The sequence below is a fragment of the Quercus robur genome, chromosome 4 (genome assembly GCF_932294415.1).
Source record: "Quercus robur chromosome 4, dhQueRobu3.1, whole genome shotgun sequence".
NCBI lineage: Eukaryota > Viridiplantae > Streptophyta > Magnoliopsida > Fagales > Fagaceae > Quercus > Quercus robur.
The window spans coordinates 78,286,433-78,299,638 of NC_065537.1; the positions used below are offsets into that span (position 1 = coordinate 78,286,433).

The 13,206-nt window shown below is 36.3% G+C and overlaps 1 long non-coding RNA gene across 1 annotated transcript; it reads left to right on the forward strand.

Moving 5' to 3' along the window:
* The first annotated feature begins 8,471 nt into the window (after positions 1-8,471).
* Positions 8,472-12,553, forward strand: LOC126723856 (uncharacterized). Its single transcript, XR_007654497.1, has 2 exons — positions 8,472-10,096; positions 11,613-12,553. It is a non-coding gene; the product is annotated as an uncharacterized LOC126723856 (long non-coding RNA).
* Positions 12,554-13,206: the final 653 nt, after the last annotated feature.

The window sequence follows — 13,206 nt, forward strand, 5'->3', positions numbered from 1 at the left end:
TTTGAAGCTTTGAAGTTATGCTACAATAAAGGACCCACCTTAGTTTCTCAATATTTTATTTTATTTAGTCCATAAAATGCACTCTACATGTTAATTGCTACAATCTATAGGTTCTCTTCATTTTTATGTTTTTAGTGAATTATTTTCATTGCAATGAAATGAAGGATGATAGAGCAAGTCAATTTGAATTTTGCCTATTAGTGCAAAAGGCATTAATTATCATTTTAATTATTTAAGTAAAAAATTGTTTTTATTGGGATAACTTCTGCTGGGCTTAGTATAAATCTTAACAAAATTGTGATTCCTTACAACTAGATGGTATATTGCAGTGCCAGAATATGGATATGCAAGACTATTGGATGCTATATTGCAGGGCCAATATATGGATACAGTCCTTAAGCATCCTAAATTGAGAATATTATGAGTAATAGGGGCAAAACAGTAATATCATGTACTTTATATATAAATAATATTTTATGTGTTAGGGTTGACTTATCAAACCCTAAAACACTTTCACAGTAAACAACATGGTATCAGAGCCACCAAGTTGCTGCTGCCATTAACCCTCTGACCACCACCCACTGATATTGTTGTTGCCGGCAACCATATCCCTACTCGCTAGCTCCGACAACCCTAATAAAGGCTCCGACGATCTCGATTTAGTGGCTGAAGGAGATGTCCAACGCCAGTGACCCTCTCTCCGGTCTCGCGACACCAAATCGATATTGCCTAATCGCGAGAGAGGCAGGGTTTTACTCGCCCTCCTCCACCCTAGCGTCGCCGCCGGAGCTTTTTCAGTTGAGGGTTTCAACCATGGTCTGATTCTCTTCTCTTCTTCAATACGTTCTCTGCGTATCTGTTCAAGCAGCCTTAGGTTGATGTTTAGTGGTGGATTGGGCAATTTTTTTTTTTTTTTGGTGTTGGTATGGATTTGTTGCTGCCTTGTTTTTTTTGGAATAGTTTGGTGTTGATTCGTTGATAGATGAGTTACTGTTGATGTGGCTGATTGGTTGAAGTACATTGGTTGTTGGTTGGAGTCTGTTTTTAATTCAGTTACGCTTTTTCTTTAGTGTTAGTTTGTTCTTCAGATTGCTATTATGGAGTCCAAAGACAGTGCTCAGCCCCCTAATTATTTATTATCTCCTAATATGTTATCAATTACCTCCATTCGTCTAAATGGTAGTAATTATGCTCAGTGGGCACAGGCAGTTGAAGTCTTTCTTCTTGGTAGAAAGAAGTTTGATTACGTGATTAAGGAACCTCCTGTACCTACAGACCTTAAATTTGCTGATTGGAGAGCCGAAGATGCACAAATTAGGAGTTGTTTGTGGAATAGCATGGAGTCTAAGATCAGTTGTAGTTTGGTTTTCTTACCAATTGCTAAACTTGTTTGGGAACAAGCCAAGGAACTTTACTCCGGTGTTAACAATTTGAAGCGGATTTATGATCTTCATCAAAATTATTTCTCCTTGAGTTTGGGTGATATGTCTTTAGAAGACTATTATAACAAGTTTAAGGGTGTATGTGAAGAACTCAATATTTATCAGCCTATCTCCTCTAATGTTAAAATTATAAAGAAACAACGAGATTCTATGCATGTTGCTCGCTTCCTCTCTGGATTGCCTAAAAGTTTGAATCTAGTAAAATCACAAAACTTAGCTAGTCCAGACCTCCCTTCATTGAGTGAAGTTTTTGGTAGCCTTCGACAGGCCACATTATCTGATTCAAGTATTGACCCTTTCTCTTCCTCCCACACTGATGCATTACCTTCTGGTGATAAATCTGCCTTTACCACTTATATGGGGAGTAATAGAGGTGGTCGTGGAGGTCGAGGTCGCGGGGGCCGAGGCCGTGGAGGTCGTGACCAAGGGGGTCATGGGAGTGAACAAGGGGGTCATGGTAAAGGACGTGGTCTTCGTAAGTGCACTTATTGTCATGGTGAGAATCATACTATAGACTTTTGTTGGGAGTTGTATGGTAAACCCTTGGCTAACCAAGCTAGTTTTCAAGTTCAAGAACCACCTTCACAGTCACTTCCACCAACATCTAGAGTAGTCTCTATTCCTGAGGAAGAGTACAATCGCCTCTTGTCTCTGCATTCCAACTTTTTTGGGTCTGATTCTACTGCTACTTTGGCTCAACAAGGTACTTCCATTGGTTGTCTTGCCACTCAGGACCCTTAGGTCATTGACTCAGGTGCTACTAATCATATGACAGGTACCTCAAGTTTACTCTCTGACCTTGAGCAATCTAGTAGTCTTCTCAATGTTACATTGGCAAATGGCTCAGCCACTACAGTTTATGGTTTGGGCACTGCCAATCTTAGTCCTAATCTTTCTTTCTCTTCTGTCTTATATATTCCTGATTTTCCTTTTAACCTTTTGTCAATTAGTAAGCTTACTAAAATTTTGAATTGTGCTGCCATTTTTTTATCCACTCATTGTATCTTTCAAGATCTCAAGACGGGGAAGATTATTGGTGGAGGGCATGAAGCCGGTGGACTTTATTACTTGGATCGATGTAGTTCTTCCCGTTTAGTGGCTTCTCATTTGTCTATCTCGCCTCTTCAGCATCATTGTCGCCTTGGTCATCCATCTCTCAAGAATTTGAAGTCATTAGTTCCGTCGTGTCGTCAAATTGAGTCTTTACAATGTGAAGCATGTCAGTTGAGTAAACACCATAGGGTGCCTTTTGCCCCTAGGCGTGAGAGTCGTGTTAGTAGTCCTTTTCATTTAGTTTATTCTGATATTTGGGGTCCAATAAACACTCCCTCATTGTTGGGATTTAGATATTTTGTCATTTTTGTTGATGATTATTCTAGAGTCACCTATCTTTATCTTATGAAAGAACGGTCTGAATTGTACTCAATTTTCAAATCATTTTATATGGAAATAAAGACTCAGTTTAATGCTTCGCTTCGTATTTTTCGGTCTGATAATGCTCGTGAATATTTTCATACATCGTTGTCTCAATTTTTTGATGATCATGGTATAATTCACCAATCTTCATGCCCCCATACTCCACAACAAAATGGTGTTGCTGAACGCAAAATGCGTCATTTGTTAGAGGTCACTCGTGCCTTAAAGTTTCATATGCATGTTCCTAAATCATATTGGAGTGATGCTATTCTCACTGCCTGTCACCTAATTAATCGTATGCCTTCCACTGTTCTAAGCGGTCAGATCCCTTATACTGTGCTCTCTCCTGATGCACCTTTGTTTCATCTACCTTCTAAGATCTTTGGTTGTGTGTGCTATGTTCATATCTTAGGTCCATGGAGTGACAAACTTGATCCTAGATCCATTAAATGTGTTTTTCTTGGGTATTCTCGTACTCAGAAAGGATACCGATGTTACTCGCCTACTCTTCGGCGTCGTTTCATTAGTGCTGATGTCACATTTGATGAATCTCAGTCCTATTTCTCTCCTTCGGTTACTAGTGACAGTTCTCCTCCTTGTCTTCCTCTCCTACCACCTGTGTCTCCTATTGAATCTCCTCAGAAACCACTCTAGGTATATTGTTGTCGGCAGAAACCTCCAACAGAGACCTCTACCCCGCCTAGTGATCCAACTCCTGATCCTGCCTCTCTTCCAATTACTTTGTGCAAAGGTAAGCGTTCTTGTACCTCTCACCCTATCTCTCAGTTTGTCTCTTATGGTCACTTGTCTCCATCTCTTTATGCCTTTACCACATCCTTGAATTCTACTATTGTCCCTAAGTCTGTCCAGGAGGCTATGTCCATCTCGGGTTTGAAATCTACTATAGAGGCAGAAATGTCTGCCCTGTCTGAAAATGCTACTTGGTCTTTAGTTACTCGTCCTCCAGGGAAAACTATTGTTGGTTGTCGTTGGGTGTATACTGTGAAGTATTTGCCTGATGGTTCTATTGAGCGTTTGAAGGCTCTCTTGGTTGCCAAAGGTTATACCCAGACATACGGTGTTGACTATGCCGAGACATTCTCACCTGTTGCTGAAATTTCTTTTGTTCGGATTTTGATCTCCTTGGCTGCTAATTTGGGTTGGCCATTATTTCAGTTAGATGTTAAAAATGCATTCTTGAATGGCGATTTGAAGGAAGAGGTGTATAAGGAGCAACCACCCGGGTTTGTTGCTCAGGGAAAGTCTGGAAAAGTGTGTAGGTTGCATAAGGCCATCTATGGTCTTAAACAATCTCCCAGAGCTTGGTTTGGTAAATTCAGTGAAGTAGTGTTAAAGTTTGGATTGCGACGTTGCCATTCTGATCACTCTATGTTTTCTCAGACCTCTGATAAAGGAAAGATTTTGTTGATAGTATATGTTGATGATATTATAATAACTGGAGATGACAAGCAGGGTATTGATGATTTGAAAAGATACCTTCAAAACTCCTTTCGAACTAAGGATCTGGGCAAACTTCGTTATTTCATGGGTATTGAGGTAGCACGATCTAAAGAAGGCATCAGTTTATCACAGAGGAAGTATGTGTTGGATATTTTGGAAGAAACTAGCTTGTTAGGGTCTAAACCAGTGAAGACTCCTATGGATCCTAATGTCAAATTGTATGAAGATCAGGGGGAGCTGTTATCTAATCCTGACAGATATCGTCATTTGGTTGGTAAACTAAATTATCTCACAATTACTCGCCCAGATATATCATTTGCAGTTAGTGTTTTGAGCCAGTTTATGAAAGATCCTCGCCTTCCACATTGGGAGGCAGTTATTCGAATTATGAGGTATCTTAAAGCACATCCAAGCCGTGGTCTTTTGTATAAAGCTAATGGTCACCTACGGGTAGAAGCCTACACTGATGCTGATTAGGCTGGATCACCATCAGATAGAAAATCCACTACTGGGTATTGCACTTTTCTGGGAGGAAATCTGATTACTTGGAGAAGTAAGAAACAAACTGTTGTTGCCAGGTCTAGTGCAGAGGCTGAGTATAGAGCCATGGCACACACATCATGTGAGCTTATGTGGATTAAGCATTTACTTGAGGAATTAAGATTTGTTGTGAAGCTGCCTATGACTATGCATTGTTATAATCAAGTAGCAATTTACATTGCCTCCAATCCTGTGTTCCATGAGCAAACCAAGCATATTGAAGTAGATTGTCATATTACTCGGGAGAAAGTAGAAGATGGTGTAATTGCTACTCCATATGTTTCTACAAGAGTCCAGATTGCTGATATGTTTACCAAAGCTTTATGTAAGACTTGTTTGGGTTTATTATGTAACAAGCTAGGATTGTATGATATATACTCTCTAGCTTGAGGGGGAATGTTATGAGTAATAGGGGCAAAACAGTAATATCATGTACTTTATATATAAATAATATTTTATGTGTTAGGGTTGACTTATCAAACCCTAAAACACTTTCACAGTAAACAACAGAGAACAAAAGAAATGCAGCCCATCTCTTCCTTTTCAACAACCCGAGTTCTGCCTTCAACAAAGTCCTCTTATATGTGGTTAAGTTTCTGTCACGAGCAAAACTAGCAAAATTTTATTCTTTCCCTTAGCTTAATTAATTTCTTATAAATTAACCAACCATTGGTGGTTCTTGTTAGTGGATACATACATACACAAAAAATTGCTCTGATATTTTGTGTCCCTAGAACAATATTAGCTTTGATGCAAACTTTATTGATCTTTTTTTTGTTTTCATCTATACTTTGAACGTTACTAAACTCCTGTTCTTATTTATTTTAATTTATCGAGAACATATAGAGGGCGTTTGGATTCAGATGAATCCTCCGTCCACGTTTCCAGTGTCACGTTTTCTCCTTTTTTTTTTTTTTTTTGGCCCGCATTTGTTGACTTTGGGGAGACAAATTTTACTGTTATGAACAGTAAATACACTGTGCTGACACTGTTTACGCATTAAAAAATATTAAAAATGGGTCCCACGGTACTATTTACACATTTAAAAATTATTTTGCTACAGTGTTTTCAGTTTTCAGTTTCAGCAACAATAAGCTCAATCCAAACGGACCCATATTCTTTTTTGTGAAAAGCATATATGAATAGTATTCTTTTTAGTTTACTATAGAGTGTGATATTGTAATATATATATATATATATTTTTTTTTTTAAATAGTCAATTTTGGCCACAAGAAGAGGGGAAGGGGAGGTCATTTTTATTCTAGGATAAATAAGTACTATGAAGAGTACTCCAACCGCAAGGAAAATGAATCCAATGAAGTTGATTTTGAGGGTGAAGTCTCTAAAGATAATTTTGAGGATGAGGACTCTGAAGATGATGTTGAGTGTGAGGAGACTAAAGATCAATATGATAAAAAAGGAGTCAATGATAATGATAACCCTATGTGACATTTAGGTTCACAGTTCTAAAATTAGAATGACGTACTCAAGAGGGAAGTGAGTTTAAATACAAATGGTTTAAAGGTTGATAGTTTGGGTGATCAAGCATTGTTTGTGGGTGACAGTTCATCATTTTCATTGACTGCATAGAGCATCAATTGGATTATATCTAGTTATATCTATTTTACACAAGGCATTTTTTACCTTTTTGATTGGAGGGTTTGACATGGGCAGTGACTCTATCCAATAAGCTAGTGAATGTGTGCAAAATTGTTTTTCTTAGGATGTGCTTATGTAGTTGTGGAGCTATGAAGTTATGATTTAGTTAAGGACCTGCCTCAATTTCTAAATCTATCATTTTACACTTTTATTGAATCCAAAATTTTGTTTGTATATAATTATTTTTCGGCCTTGTACAGCATAAAAAACTAATTAAGATGTCTACGTGGGCTGATCTTCCACATGATGTCCCCTCTGAAATAATGTGTCGAAAATCCTTCCTTGATCATATATCATCATCAAAAAAAGATAAGTCATTGTTGGAGCTGTCTGTAAGTCATGAGTATCAAGTGTTTATTCATTGGAAAACCTTCATTACCTCATAGCTATCCTTGGCTTATGCTTGGAGAAGAAAATGAACAAAGCAATAGAGCCAATAATAGAGAAAGTCAGACACGTTGCTTTTGCAACTTATTAGATACTAAATTTTATGTTTTCAACTTGCCTTAGGTTGTTGGAAGTAAATGCTTTGCAACATCTTTTAGACGGTTGATTGGTATACAAATTGATTACAGATTAATCTCTTTCGTTGGTTATCTAAACACCTAAGAAGTCTTTCACCTCAACCTACCTTTTGTCATGAATACAATTACAAACTTGAACTTGAAGTTGTCTGTGATATCTTTGTTCGGATGGTTGTTCTGTCAAGGAGTTGATGACAGTCTTCCGCCTAAACATAACTTTTGCTGGCAATATGATTACTCATGAATATGACCATGATTGCGTAATCTTTGCAATCCGTGGTGATTGTAGAATATTGTCCTTCACTAGACCAGGAAAAGATATAAAGTTGAATTGATATTAAAATTTGTCCTCAATGTAATGATGACATTTTGTTCTATAAGGGAAAATTTAATGCTTTAGACCAGGAGATTTTTTTCTATATTTATTTTTCTCAAATACAAGGAGGTTATGGTTATTCAATAAGAGATAGCTTTGTAAAGGACTCTGACCATGAAGAAAATGAATCCTATGATGAAGACATTGAAGATGATTTTGAGGATGAGGAAACTAAAGATGAATTTGATAAAGAAGGCATCAAGGATAACTCCTATGTGACATTTAGGTTCACAGTTCTAAAATTGGAACGGTGTACTCTAGGGGGAAGCAAATTTAAATACAAGTGGGTGAAGGTTGACAGCTTGAGTGATCAAGCATTGTTTGTAGGTGACAATTCATTAGTTTTTTTGTCTTTGTAAAGCTTCAATGGATGCAAAGCTAACCGTATCAATTTTACAGACGAGTAATTCAAATGTAATTAAGCTTCCTTCAATGGTGGAGGGTACAACATTGTCCAAGCCCTTTCTTACTTTTCTATCCCACACTGGTCCTGTTAATTGACATCTACACAATGCATATGTTTGTTTAAATTAAAAAAGCTAGTGAATGTGTGTAAAAAAACCTGCCTTAGTTTATGTTAACCCATCTATTGAATAATTGAAGTTTATGTGTTTTCATGATATGATGCCGCCCATAAATTTTACACTGATAAGATGAAACGGAGCATGTCAACCCAACTTTGGTTTGTTGAAGTATAGAGCATTACTCCTTAGTCCGTTCTTTTGTAGTTTGTCATGATGCTGCCTTTCTTTGATTGAAGTCCTAACTAATTCATTATCTATGTTTTTTTTTCTTTATATCAATTAGAGACCTTGCTGATAATTGATCGCCCACGTTGGTTAGAATGATTTATTTGAAAGCAATGCAAACTTAGTTCAATGGTATTGAAAATGGCAAAATGCCTAAGCATAGGAGCTGACTTTTGGAGTATTTTGCTTTAATTGATGTGTAATACACAGCAAAAAGGCAATAATTCATGCTCCACAGGCAGAATTACCTATTCTGTTCTATCTGTGAGATATACTTTTCTGAAAAATTAGAAAATGTAAAAAAATAATAATAATAATAATTTAAAAAAACCTTCAGAATTCAGATGCCTTTTCTTGTGGTGTCCTTAACCAAAGTCAGCCCATATTGGGCATCAGAATTTATATCCATATTAGGTTGCAATTCAGGTTCAATTTCATGTACATTGCTTGTGGATCGAAGGCTTGATTCCATCAACTGTGATACTCTTCTTTTGGCTGCGGTTTACTGGTTTCTCTAATAAAAAGGCCTCAATTTTGGATGGCCAAGTGACACTAGTAGATCTCCTGAAATGGCTTTAGACCTTGCAACACTTTGGTATTTTATTTATCAGTTCTTTAGTTTCTACAAACTTGTCATTACATTGATTAGAATGGGCTGAATATAACAGGCGAGACAATAACTTTTTCTTGTTGTCATCATAGCTTTCCATTTGTGAATTGTAGAGGCCGCACTCATATGTATTGGTCGTAATGTTATATTTGTGATTCTAGGACTTTGAGAGTGCATATTCCACATATGACATATCAAATGCATGAGAAAGGCTTTCAATATTATACATAGAGCACCAAATAATTTTATTGTGAAAAAACAACGGTTGATTAGTGGCTAGTAACATTATCGCTTTTCCAAATAAGTGAATCACTGAAGCATTTTTTCCCCTTTCCACGTACGTTAGAATTTGTTTAGTGTTTACGAAGAAATCACTTTATCTTAAGTTCATATATGAAAAGGAAATAAGCCTCATTTGAGGACATGCTTCATCTTGATTCACCATTGTAAGTATTGAAGAAAAGACAAAATGTGTATACGTAGATTACTTGGAAGTGTCCTTGTTGGACTTTCATTATTCACCAGTTCTGTTTGTATATGCCATAGATGATCCAAAGAAACAGACCACTTGCTCTTATTGGAGCTAAGGAGAGACTTTGGTTATTTAAAGCAAATTTATTGGATGAAAAAAAAAAAAAAAAAAAAAAGAATCTTTTGTAGTTTATGGATGTGTAGGCATATTTTATACAGCATGCCCTGTTTCTCTTGCAGTCAGTGACCCACGATTCATCCTATTACATTTTTGTCACGTTTAGGCAAAGTCATCCAATCTATATATTGCTCCAATTTTTCTACAAATATGGTGAATTTACTCTCTTAATTATTTTTGTTTGGTTGGTACTCCTTGTTGCATTTATCAATTTACAACTTAGAAGAACTCATGCATGATTACTTAATTTGGCAATCTGTAATTCTACCTTTGTGGATGTGCTCGGCAAAAAATTAAAAGGTACTTATGTTGATTATATTGAAGCGATAGAGTTTGGGTATAGAAAGTGAATACCCAAATTGAGAAACTAAACTTGATTTTGGAGAAGAGGATTGCCAAGCCTTAATCCAAAGTAGTTCTAAAAAAATGCAAAGAAAAGATTTTATTGCTAAATTTCATTCAACTTTTTCCCATGTTTCAGGCAAATTTGATCTATCCAGCAGTCAAGGGAACACTTAAAACATTTTTGGATCATGTCAAACTTTCCCTCTATGAAGAGACTGATTGTAATATCTTCAATCTCTGCAATCATGTGCAATGGAAAATATGTTATCCTTGATGCGTTGTGGATAAGACTTGGTTTTCTGATCCAGTTGCTTGTGAGGAATTGGTATGTATATGTTCTACTCCCTGAATCCTTATTCTCTTCTTTTGTGATTATTTTGTATAGTAATCTTATATGCCGTTGACATTCAGATACTGCTTAATAGAAATCTAAGTTAATGATGATTTTACATTAATAAGCTTGAGAGAATATTCTCTTTTTACTTTATTTTTAATTTATTACTTATTTCTGATATAGCATTACAGAATAGCAGCACATGGTTTTTTGCCATCATTTTTCCTATGTCCAAATTGTTTTTGTATTTGCCTTGCTTTCTCATGAATATATTCATGTTCAAAAATTCTGGAGGTCTTTGTAGTCTGTCTTGCAACATACTGTACTAAAAATAAGACCTTTTTTTAATTTAATTATTCTAACTTAGTTTCCACCCTTTCTTCTACACTAGAAGAAAATTTTATTTTAATGTTTCTTTGGAGTGTTATGATTTAAGGGCATTATGGATCATTTAGTATTCTATCACATGATGCAATATGCACATTGATAAAAATTATAATTTAGCCACTTAAATAGGATTCCTTCATTTATATTGCACAATTATGTCATGTTAAAGATAAGAATTTTTTATTTTTTTTTTTAAAGAAAAGAAAGGGGTGCAACCAAAAAAAAAAAAAAAAAGGGTCCTTTTAGGATCTTCACTGTTTTAGATACATCTGAAATAGGACTACATGATACAGTTTAGTTAATGTAGTGAAGTTGGATAGCTCCACATACTCATGGTAATATTAAATAACTTTTAAAATAGTGTATAACAGATATTGCGCACATTGTTTTTAGTCCTGCAACTAATCTAGGAAGGATCTCTCTCATTTAAGGTTTTTGTTTTTGGGTTCCAGCTTTGGTATATGCTCTCAAAAACCTTAGCTGAGGAGAAAGAGAACGGGATTCACTGATAACAGTGAATCCCTGTCTCATTTTTTTTTTTTGTTTGTGCTTAACTTAATCTCAGAAAGAAAACAATAACTGTGGAATAAGTTCTTTTGGACTTCGACTTCCATTTATACTAAGGTAATCAACTTATTAAAAACACTGCCCTAATATGAATATAATTTTTTTTTTTTTTTTTTGAATGACTACATGGTTTAATAGTACCATATCAGGTGTCCCTGGGTAAGCCAAAAAGCCATCCATTAATCTAATCGTTTTTAAACAAAAAAAAAAAAGAGTTAGACCAGTGTGAACTCTGAAGTCATCTTATGTACACTACTTGTCTATCAATAGGAATTAGTTCAAAATATGATCAAACATGCATTGAGTGTGCCATGTTATCATAAATGGATTAACATAGTTGCCCTGTTCATTTCAAGAAGTTTCCTTCATATCACATGTATTTTGGGCCAATGAACATATGTTTCTTAGCCACCTATGGAAGTATTATACTACCGTTATGCTGTCACATTTAAGTTTTATAATTTAATGCAGGTCATGCATGCATTAACGAGAACATAGTGAGTGAATCTGTTTTGGTTTTCAAAGAGATCTCATTTATTTATTTTTTTTATAGGAAAGCTGAATATTACTGAAATTGGAGAACAACAAGGTACATGAAGAGATTACAATATTAGAGGCAGTCCAGGTGAATGAGATGCTTCACCATTGGAGGGGAGAAACCTTTCCAATCCTGGCTGATCTCATTACATCTACCAAAGCGAGCAAGTTCATGTGTGACCCTGTCGTTGTCCCTTTTCAAGTGTCTAATCTTCCAGCTGCTGAAACAACCTGTGAGGCTCAAAATTCCTTGGGCAAGATGGCCAATTTCTTCGCTGTTTTCTTTTGCCACAATACTCTGAACCACAGGGAGGGAATCTGTCTCAGTGATGACTTGTTGAAGCTCTAGTTCCTTAGCTAGCAAAATCTCAACTAAACCCCTTCAGGGGGTCTTTTCCAGCTTATTTCACAAGCGGATGGTTCATGGAGGAAATAGTTGGAGGCCTCTTTATAGTCTTGAAGCAGGTTTGACGCAAAGTTCCAATTCTGGGATGGAGTTTGGCCCTCGGCTTCATGCACCATTTGATTTCGGCTATACCAAATTGACCATGCTGTCACTACCATAATTTCCAGATCCTTGGTTGTCCCTTCAGCTAGGATGTGTAGTGAGACATCCGAGAAGTCATGGCTACTGTCACTCATTGCAACTGGACATTCCTTCCATCTCTCCCACACTTCGTTAGCAAACTTACACTTAAAAATAGCGTGGGGTATGGATTCCGTCTCTGATTCGCACAAAGGGCAGGCACTATCAGTATTAATTCCTCAAAGAGATCTCATTTAGATTTGCATATGTTTAAGAAGAGGAATTGATATTATTGGTTTTGGGGATTATGATATATAATTGTATTCTTTTTAAAGGTGCCTTACCTGAACTCCGGTTTCACCATGTGTAAAAGACGTTATTAACTCTGCATTACATATTTACATGCTTATTTGTGCATGTGTTTCTCAACATATGACCTGCATTTTTACCCGTCCTTATGAGACCTGCATGTTTATTTGATTTAGGATTAGAAGAATTGGTGTAGTGAAGATTCAAGGTCAGTGTAAGAGCATTTTTGTTATCAAAATTGATTATTATGAGTTTGAAGCATAAAGAAATTTACATACTCCAAAAATCCTTATTTTATAACACCCATCTTTATTAACTTGTTTCTTTTCACATACATCTGATGTATGATTACAATTAACCATTCCATGAGTTTTGCTTCCTTCCTTATCTTGCCGGATTAGTAGCAAGTGGGAGCATGCTTTGTTTATCATCACAAGGAGGTTAAGGAGAGCTAGTCCTGGTGTATTATTATTATTATTCTACATCACAATTTTTTTTTTTCCTTTTTTGGATAATTATAAACATGGGCAAAATTTGAACCTGGATATCTCCATTTAAAACATTGGGATGAAGCAATATAAAGACTAATTTTTAATAAATTATAAGTTGTGGGGCCAGAGAATTTGTGATCCCGGCCCACTTTACATTAGGGCCCAAGACCCGTGCCGAGGAGAGACTTTGCCGAGGACATGCAACGAAAGTCTAAATGGCCTAGAGATGTAGCCGAGGACGATCCTGTCCTCGGCATCCCAAAACTTAGAAGGAAAGAACGGCA